A 9,848-nucleotide genomic window follows, 5' to 3' on the forward strand; every position below is an offset into this window, starting at 1 on the left:
ACCTGCTGAATTTGAGTACTAGCTTTCACTTCCAGAGGTCTGTGTTCAACCGTGCCTTAAACTTACCAGTACAATACATCCGACGGTCTCAGCTAGCCCTCGGGGGATACCGGTCCTCTATGCTTTTTTATGATCTGGCACTCTGCAGCCTGGTTTTTGCTCTCTGTTGTGAGGCAAAAGGTGCACAGGTAGCTATGGGGGTGTTAAACTCTTGGTGTCAGCAATGGCATATTTGCCAGGCTCGGGGCAGTTTGCTTTTTTCTTTCGCTTTCATTGGTTTTGGGAGCCTTTTGCCAAGGGAAATACCACCTTCCGCGCTGCTAAGTTTGCAAACCTCCTGCACGCTGCAATAAATTCAGAGCTTTGAGACTGGCATGGATCGGTGTTTCCTGGAAATTAGATTTTACTGTATTAAACGGTTATTTAAATGATTTTTGTTTATCTCTGGGTATAGTGTGTAAAGGACAAGAGCGTGATTGATGGGCTGGGTCCTACTTGTCCTCTACATCCTCTGTTGGGAAGTCAGCAATGGGCAGAGTCGCGCTTGGCAGAAATGCCGTGCTTTACCTGGGGCAGGGATCTCGCTGAGCCACCCAAGGAAAAGCCAGTCCTTCCCCATGGTCCATCTAGGGATCCTCAGACCGAAGCCAAGCTCCTGCCTGAGATGCCAAAAGCTGGCAGCGTGATGCCCCCTCCGCCTGGCCCCAGGCTGCATGAGGCTGCCGGATCATGGCAGGAACGCTGTGCTTGCCACCGCCCAGGCTTTTTCCGTGCCTCTAAATGTCAGGTGTCCCCCACCACCCGGGGACGAATCTTTCGAGAGCTCTGCCAAAGGGCTGCGTGCAGAACTTCTCTGGCTATGGGTGTCACTCTCTAGCAAGAGCTAAGCTTTAGAAAAACCCTTATAATTCAAGCAGGAATTCTGTTTACGAACCAGCTCCAGAGTCCAATCTAACCTGGGCGGCGATTTGAGATGCTTCCAGGCTGCCAAGCTTGGAAAAATAGCCTGGAAAATGCCACCCTATCGATGTGGCCAAGGGAGAGGAGGGGGAAAGGGAAGGACAGGCAATGTAACATGACTAGCCCACCCGCATGTGTCTTAAATTCACGAACAAGGCACAAATGTCAGAGCTGATTAGCTATTGCCTCGCATTTCCATAAGTAAAGCAGCAATCCCTGTGCGCGCTGGCTTCCAGGGCTTGGGGGGCGATCACCAGGCAGCCTCTCCTTCCCCAGAGCAGCCTTGACATTTGTTCAGCACATTTTCCGGGTCCGTGCTGGCACGAGGTGTATCGTGCCTGGCTAGAAGTTATTACTGTGATATTAGATTAAAAATAGAAATGCAGGAGCCAAGACACACAGGCCGAGGGAATGGTAATTCACTGACTTATCTTTTCCATTAGAGGGTGCCAGGAACCTACTGTTGCTGCAGACCCCAGCAATCATGGAAAACGTGACTTTGTCCTGTACATTTTGGGACCAGGCAAATCCGTGCCCATTTTGGGTACCCAATCCTTGTACTGCCCAACCAGGCCAACTAAAGTAACTTGACTGCTGTGCTGAAATGCGGACGGGGAAGGGTTGATGTGGCAGCTATAAATCAAAAGCACATCGGCAGGTGACAGCCTGCAGCAAACTCCATGAGACGAAGCCCTCCTCATGCTGCTGAGTGTGAACAGGAACATCAGCTGGGGATGGGAGAGGTCTTCACTGGGCTTCATGTGGTGCTGATGAGACTCGGGTGAAGTCCAGCATCCCCCACTTTAGGTTGTCCCTATATAGTGACAACAGGATGGACCTGCAAAGAGCTGGCTTTGCTCCACCTAGAAACTAGGGTTGTTAGGCGCAAAACACATATACACGGGGCTGCAGCATCCTTTTGGATGCTGGTAAGAAAAAGGGGTGGCTGACACTTGTCAGAGGTGGCCCCTGCGTCATCAGTCCCTCTTGAGAAAAGGAAAACATTCCTGCAGCGCTTCGCAGCCCTTCAACTGTGAAATGTCAGGGGTCTCTGCTGGATCTCATCTGCACAGTGGGTGTTTCACGGGGCAAAGATGTGTTTTGAAGAAGTGAACGTGGAGAGAGTGTCCAGTTTTGGGCCCCTCAATACAAGAAAGACATTGAGGTGCTGGAGCGTGTCCAGAGAAGGGCAACGAAGCTGGGGAAGGGTCTGGAGCACAGGGCTGGTGGGGAGCGGCTGAGGGAGCTGGGGGTGTTCAGCCTGGAGAAGAGGAGGCTGAGGGGAGACCCGATCGCTCTCTACAACTACTTGAAAGGAGGTTGTAGTGAGGTGGGTTTTGGTTTCTTCTCCCAAGTAGTTAGCGATGGGACAACAGGAAATGGGCTCAAGCTGCACGAGGGGAGGTTTAGATTGGGTATTAGGAAAAACTTCTTCACGGAAAGGGTAGTCAAGCATTGGAACAGGCTGCCCAGAGAGGTGGGGGAGTCCCCAGCCCTGGAAGGGTTCAGAAAATGGGCAGATGTGGCACTTTGGGACATGGTTTAGTGGGCATGGGGGTGTTGGGTTGATGGTTGGACTGATGATCTTAGAGATCCTTTCCAATCTTAATGATTCCTAGTTTTTACTTTCATTATAAATAATCCAGCCACCAAGCCAGGAAACATGAAATTGCTACTCTACCCTTAATTGGTTTAGTGGTGGACCTGGTAATGTTAGGTTAATGGTTGGACTGGATGATCTTAAAGGTCTTTTCCAACCTAAATGATTCTATGATTCTATAATTCTATGATCTCAATGCTGCCAGGGGATTCTGGGCGCTGTTTGAATGTGAATAGGAAATCCTCATAAAAAAACCCAAGTATTAACCACAAAAAGTGAAAGAACAGGTGGTAGCCCTAGTGGGAAAAAATAGTTTGTATGGCTATGACTTGTTGTGCTCTGGGTCTAGTGGTGAGGACAGAGAGTAACGGATGGGCTCCTCATCTTCTAGTCTGAGTCTGCCAAAAATCACCCAACCTCAGGTACGACACGAACCACCCAGTTATCAAATGGATCTGCTTCTCCATCCCAGAGATGCCACTTCAGAGCAGCAGAATAGCCTCAGGTTTGTGCCGTATACAGCAGACACCCAGCAGTATTTTAACCCTTCCTTGGTTGGAGTGGTGTTTGCACCTCTCCAGCTCTCAAAATGCAGTGAGTTTGACCACGAAACAACTGATGGGGCTCGGTCTCCACTTCTCAACATAGGTGTTGCTAAATTATTAGCAACAACCATCAGCAGCATTAAAAAATGACAATCCAAAGAAATTAGGAGATCAGTCTTAACAGCATGAGATTAAAAAAATAAGACAAATTTTGAAAAAGGAAAGCAACCCGTCCCTCCCAACTTAGGCTTTTGAAAATAAATGTGGACTTTGGGAGAGAGCATGGCAGAGCAGGCTTAAGGACTCCTTTTTTAGTTCTGAACTTGGCAAAAACAATTCCAAGATCTACAGTTTTGTGGAAGAAGTGTTAGTGAGGCTATTCAGATCAGTCACTCCCAGCAGCGTGAAGACCCTGGCTCTTCTTCCTGTCCTCAAGGCTGCTGACGGAAAGAGCTGAGATGGCCACACACGGGACACTTGTTCCTGTCTTTATGCCTGGTGCAGCTGCAGGCGGGCATGCTGCTGCTAATGCATGGAAAAAGCATGATGAAGCCTGGGACTAGGAGATATCTTTGTCCGTGACCTGCCTCTGCAGGGATTCACGGTGCAATGCTGGGCAGATCTGTCCCCATCTGCCTGTCCAGCACAGTGCTCTTCTGGAGCATGTGGCTTTCTGGTGGGCAAGTTAACTAAGGGATATGAAGCTTTTTGGGGTCGGTGGCTGGAAAGCGATAGGTAATAGCAGTGATGGGAAGGGGAGGCTAGTGTGTCTAGATCCCAAAGCTTGGCTCTGCGTCACAGGCTGACAGCTTTTCCTGTGGACTTCAGCCAGCGTGGCTCAGGGTTTGGAGCCGTCTGCTCCCGTCCCAGCCACAGTGGATGATTCAGAGCAGACAGGATGAAGGGCTGACCCTGAGGCCCACCGGCAAGACTGATTTGTGCTTTCCTGTCCGGAATTTCAGCGTAAAGCAGGAGCAGCACTGTCTTGACCAGGTGGGCAAGGGCTATGTCAGCAGCCAGCACACAGCCTGTTTTTTTTCCCCAGCTCTGGGAGGAAGCTGGTCCTTCTGGACCCGAACATTAGCATCATGTGCTGGCAATTGTTTCTGGCTGATGGATGAAAAACAGTGGTGGTAAAAGAGCAAGTGACTTGTCTGAGACAGCAGTTTTGCAATAAAACCATGCCTGGCCAAGTGCTGGTGTTTGCTGAGGCCATCCTTTTGGTCGCGGTGGTTTCGCTGGTGTCGCAAGGATGGAAATTGTGGTTCGTATGCAGTCCTCGTGGAGCTCGGGCAGACCTCCATGGGCAGCCCATCTCCAGCTGCTCCGTCGCTGCCGTGGCCAAGGGGCAAGAAGAAACCCTGCACCCAAGTCTTCAGTCCCTCTCATACCTCTGAAGCACTCTGATTTCATGGGACGGGAATAGCAAATTGCTGGGCGGCAGTCACATCCTCATGGAAAGAGCCACCGAAAGATGGTGTCATCTTACATTGCTGGAGCATCTTTCTTCCCAAAATGATCCCGAAGCATTTTGTGAAGTAAATATAAACCAGAGGTATTTGGGGAGGAGCATGGGGTGGGACTGATGGCTCAAAGCAGCACAGCTTAGCAGTTTAGCATGGGAAGGGAAAATACGACATCTGACTACATCGGAGGGAGCGCGGGCCGGCAGAGTGTGCAGCAATTGGCAAATCTGGGGCTTGGCCAAGAAAATAAACATAGGAAATACTTGAGACTGATGAAAACCATGGGCAGCCTGCTCTTGTTTAAAGAGGTCTTTTTGGGACACCGGAACAGACGCCCGTTGCAGACGGAGCAAGATCCCAACCCTGTTCAAAATTGTGGCGAAACCTTCATTGACTTCAGCTGGGCCAGGATTTCATTTCAGATGGTTCTGTTTTTTTCCCAGGATGTGATTTCCCCTTCTTACGACATGCGCCTCTGCCACCCTCTGCCCAGCAGGGAAAGCAGGCTGTTGCAATTTTGGAGGTTTGTACACAGACGTAGGGACAGATCCTGTATGGGGCTGAGTGCTGCCAGCATGTCAGTAGGAGCAAAGGATGCTCTGCAGCGCTCCAGAGCTATGTGTAAGCACGTAGGATCAATACATTCAGAGCTGAAGACCAAAACTGGGTGCTGAGCAGCTCTGGTAATCAGTTGGGTGCCTGCATGTGGCTTGAAAGCCAGTTTCTTCCAAATTTTCACTTTCAACAAATAAGTTGGAGGCTTTTCACTCCAGAGTTTGACTTGGGCCCCTTGCTTTAAAAATTCAGACCCCTGTATGTTCTTCAGTTTCCTAATGAAGATGGCAGGCCCTGGGGCATTTGAGATAAGTGAGAAATTGAAGCAGGTTTTCATTTGGCACTGGCTTTCAGTCTGAGACCTTCTCCAGAATTAACCATCCAAAATTCACAGGCTCTTGAAAATCCTCGTGACTTTAATCACGAAGGAAGTTTGGAGGGAAGGGTCAAGTAATACTAGTAAATATGTGCAGAGGGTAAAGGAGGAGCTTGGGGTGGTTGTGAGAAGAAAAGCATTTCTAGGAGGTGGAAGCCCTAGGAAGATTTTATTCCTGGCTGAAAATGAAACTGGTAAGAAGTGAACGAGATGGAGGACAGGGAAGGTAGCTTCCAGCTCCGCTCCTTTCCGGGAGCTCTGTTCATCCCATTGTGTCTGGGATGAGCAGTGGAGTTTCAGTCCAAATCCCAATTTTCCCCCACTTCAGAAGAGTTCCCGGCTGGGATTTATCAGCACCATGCGCTCCTGGGACCCTCTGTTTCGGCAGGACCAAGGTGCGCATTTCATCACAGTGGAAAATCAAATACCCTTTTCTTCTTCATCCCTGCGTCCTCCCGTGCTTTGTGCCCAGGGCGTCACTTGACAGTGACAGCTGAGTTAATCTGGTGGTTTAGGATTCTTGTGGCTTGGTTTCTAAATGTCTCGCTGTTCTAGGGTGACGTTCCTTTATCCCTCGCCCATTCTTTTCCTGCTGGATTATCCCATGTTAATAGGTACCATGTAATACAGTCTGTTGTTAACTGCTCCTGAATCCTGCTTGCTGATTCCTTAAGCAGATCTTGAAACTCCATGAATCTGGCTTTGAGTTTTGTGGAGGTTTGTTTTGTGTTTTCCTTCTTTTTTTTTTTAAACACAACGCATGAAATGTGTAGGATAGCTTTCTACTCCGGCTTTTAGGAAGCAAAGGAGTTACGTGTGTTTAGACAGTCTAGATACGCTATTCCAGGCTGCAGAGTGCATCTGCTGAAATCCCCTGCAAAACAGGCCGTAAGAAAGAAACCTTGTTTTAAAAACTGCATCAAATATGGAATAAATCCTTCCGTAGCTGTTCATCTGCTCAGAAAAAAAGATCCTTGAACACTCTTGTGTGACAGTATTTCATAAGAGAAGAATATGAGTAACGTCAACTTTTTTGCATCGCTGTGTCTTCTTGCCTCAATGAAAGACATTTCTTCTTTGTTATGAATTATAAATCTCTATTGCTACAGTCCAAACAATTCTGGGAACTACTGCCACTGGCTTTCTGAACGCAGGAAAATACGCTGTCCTTACCATTTGCAGTGCTCGAAGCATTTCCAAACATTCATTATTCACATAGAAATTTGTACATCAGCATCTCCATTCAACTGAAAACAATCCCTTCTTTCTAATCAGGTGCCAAACTACTTCGTTACTTGGTTGATTCCTGAGTGTCCGTGGTTTTAAGCTTAATGTTTGGCTTTGCTGAGGCTGGCGAGTGGCAGGCGATCCTGCGGAGAGGACAACCCTGCCTAGAAATCCTATGGTCCGTGCTAGCAACAGGAGCGGCTGTGCCGATGCACGATGAGCTGCAGAGCACCGATAATCTTCTGTTCTCTTGAAAACGGGGAAGGAGCCTTGTTTCTTCCATCAAGAGCAAATCCTAATCCTGGGGTTCAGAAGCAGCACCTTTTCCAAAGGGGCAGACCAGAGGAGCAAGTGTTTCTTTCTGACCGTGACTGTGTGACAGCAGCGGTGCTGCCTTTCGGTGTGACCTTTGCCAAAACGTGTTGTTGGTCCCTGCCTCAGTTTCCCCCTTGGTGAAATCAGACATTGATATTCAGTCCATTGGGAGCTTGAGAAAAAAAAGAGAGAGCGCCATTTTGGCCAATACTTGCAACCTTCAGCTCTAGAAGTCCTGGAGTTCTTGGGAGAGCTTTCCGAATTAAAAAAGGGTGACTTTCTGCAGCTGTTAAGAAAAGCTGGAAAAACCCAAGCTCTTTCCAGAAAACACCCCAAAACAAAACAAAAAACCCCTTTGAGTTGTTTATTTTTTTAAATCTCATGCAGGTTGAAGCCTATCTCAAGACTGAGGTGGGACAGAGGGAGCAGACGTGGCTTTTGCCACTGGCTTTGGCAAAGCTTTGGGACGTAACTCGTCCCGGCTGGGCAGGCTGACGAGCCCCGCGTTAGCTCCTCTGGCCCTTCCCACCATCCGCGGGCAGGAGCAGCCTTTGCACATGGCAGTGATGAAGATGGAAACCAGCATGCCAAGTCATTTTCCAAAGCAGGTTTCTTCTCTTCACATTATGTCAGCCGCATTTCCTGACAAAACCAGCAGGAACACGCGGGTGACAGATGTCCCTTAATTATCGGCACCGTTCCCGCTCCTTGGTCTCAGACATAAAATTCAGAGGCTTGAAATGAAGGCCGTGTTTTGTTTGGTTAAGACTGGCTACCTCAGTTTTATTTACAGGCATCTTTCAGCGATGGAAAATTAGTCACCTTGGGTTTTCTGCCGTGCCAAGGGGTATGCCAGCCCTCCAGGAGAGCGGTGGGCAGACTAGCAGGGTGGAAAATACGGGGAGATGTGGGTGGCTGGGGAAGCCAAGTCCCCTCAAATAAATTACGTTATTGTATTGCCGATTGCAGAGGTTTGCTGTCTGGGATGAGAAGGGCAAAGCAGGGCCACTCCGCATGGCAGGCTGTGTCTTGCAGAGCGGTGACCGTGAGAAGGATCCAGGTTTCATCGTGAGCAAACGGCTCGACACACGTTTATTGTAGGGTGATCCAGTAAAATGCAAGGGGAAATGAGACATCTTGGGGGGAAATCACATTGCTTTCCCTTAGCTTTATTTTTCGGCTTCCAAGGTCACAGTGGGGAAAAGCTACCTCTGTCCTTCAGCAAACATCACAGAGGGATGGAGGGAGGGAAGGCGGATGAGATGCCACCACCTGCGGAGCCACATACTGCTCCTTTTCTCCTTGTATGATATTTGCTTTGCAGGTCTTTACACAGGATAGCAGGTTGATTTTACCAAATACGCTTGCCGGGTATGTTCCACAGCACATAGGAACTCAAATCTGGTCATCATCCATTTAACAATTTATCTAAACCTGCAGCAACATGGTTTTTCCCCCAGCCTAAATGCCAAACGACCTCTATTACCTGCTCATCTCTCTTTGCCCTTACTGCAAAATGCCTCATGCACACCTCTGCCTCCTGTGCATCAGTCTCGACTCGTTTGTCCCTTCCAGCTGATTGCAGCCCTATTCCTTCGCTCCTGAAAGCGCACGAAACGTCAGTGCTCGGAGGAGGTGTCTGCCTGCGGTTCCCACCCCCCAGCTCCTTCCCCCAGGCTGCCTGTTGGGTGCTGGGGAGAATATAGGCCTGGGGGAAAAGATCCATCTGGCCACAAGGAAGAAAGCATCCTAACACATTTCATGCTCCCAGCGTTGAGAATCTTCCCTCCCATGTGCTCAGTTGATCAGGATCAGCTTCTTTGCTGCTGTTTTTGTGCCTCTTGATTTCCACACGGAAACTAGCTCTATTTTTACCCAGCTAAAGCTGATTAGATTTGCAGTAACTGGCAGGATAAACAGACACATACTGTATGCAGCAGGTTAATGCGATACATTCAGTGACCAGTAAATGCACTTAGCCCATGCCCAGCACAGAGAAGACAATCAAGGTAATTTATTGTACACATGCCTGTAACATGCCCATTAGCCGTCCCTGTCCTTCCTCTCTCTGCAAACCCATTTCCCCCCTGAGACAATGAGTGTTATTGCAGAATGCAAAACATTTCATTGTTTTCTCCTAAGCTCCTTGCAAACCGGTATTAAACCCAAGGACACGCAGGAGTTTCTCTTGCTGGTTAACCCAGGTCTTGACTTTTGTTGACCTGTGAGAGATTATTAGCATTGAAGCAGCCACATATTAAAAAAGAAAAATGCTACTTACAACTCAAAGGCTGACCTCCTTCAAGTAATGTAATTTCCAACCGTTTCAGTCGCTTTCATAAGCTACAATCTACTGGAAGATTAGCAGTAGTCCTGCTTGCTGCAATATCATTCTGTTCTTTAATTGGTTTTGGGGGTAATTTAGGTAGAGACCAAGTAGATAAGAGAAAACTTGGGGACAACATCAGGTGATTGTATACTCCTGGAATTCAATTAACTGGGGGAAGAAATGAGTGGGAAGCAAAAATGAAAATCGTTCCAGTTTCCAAAGCTGCATATTTCAATCTAATGTTGTTAGACCTCGGTCTAACGGCCTCGGTTAGACCTGGCTGTTGTGCATGGTGGCAGTGGCAAGGTGGTGGCCATACCGCCCGATCAAGCCCAGGAGAGACACGCAAGATGAACAACCCTCCAAAAAGTTATGAGCTGGGGGGGGAGCTGCCCCGTTTATTTAAAAACACCCGTATCAAGTCTGATGAGGTTGTAGTGAGGTGGGTGTTGGTCTCTTCTCCCAAGTAGTTAGC

The sequence above is a fragment of the Pelecanus crispus genome, chromosome 8 (assembly GCF_030463565.1).
Source record: "Pelecanus crispus isolate bPelCri1 chromosome 8, bPelCri1.pri, whole genome shotgun sequence".
NCBI classification, from domain to species: Eukaryota; Metazoa; Chordata; class Aves; order Pelecaniformes; family Pelecanidae; genus Pelecanus; species Pelecanus crispus.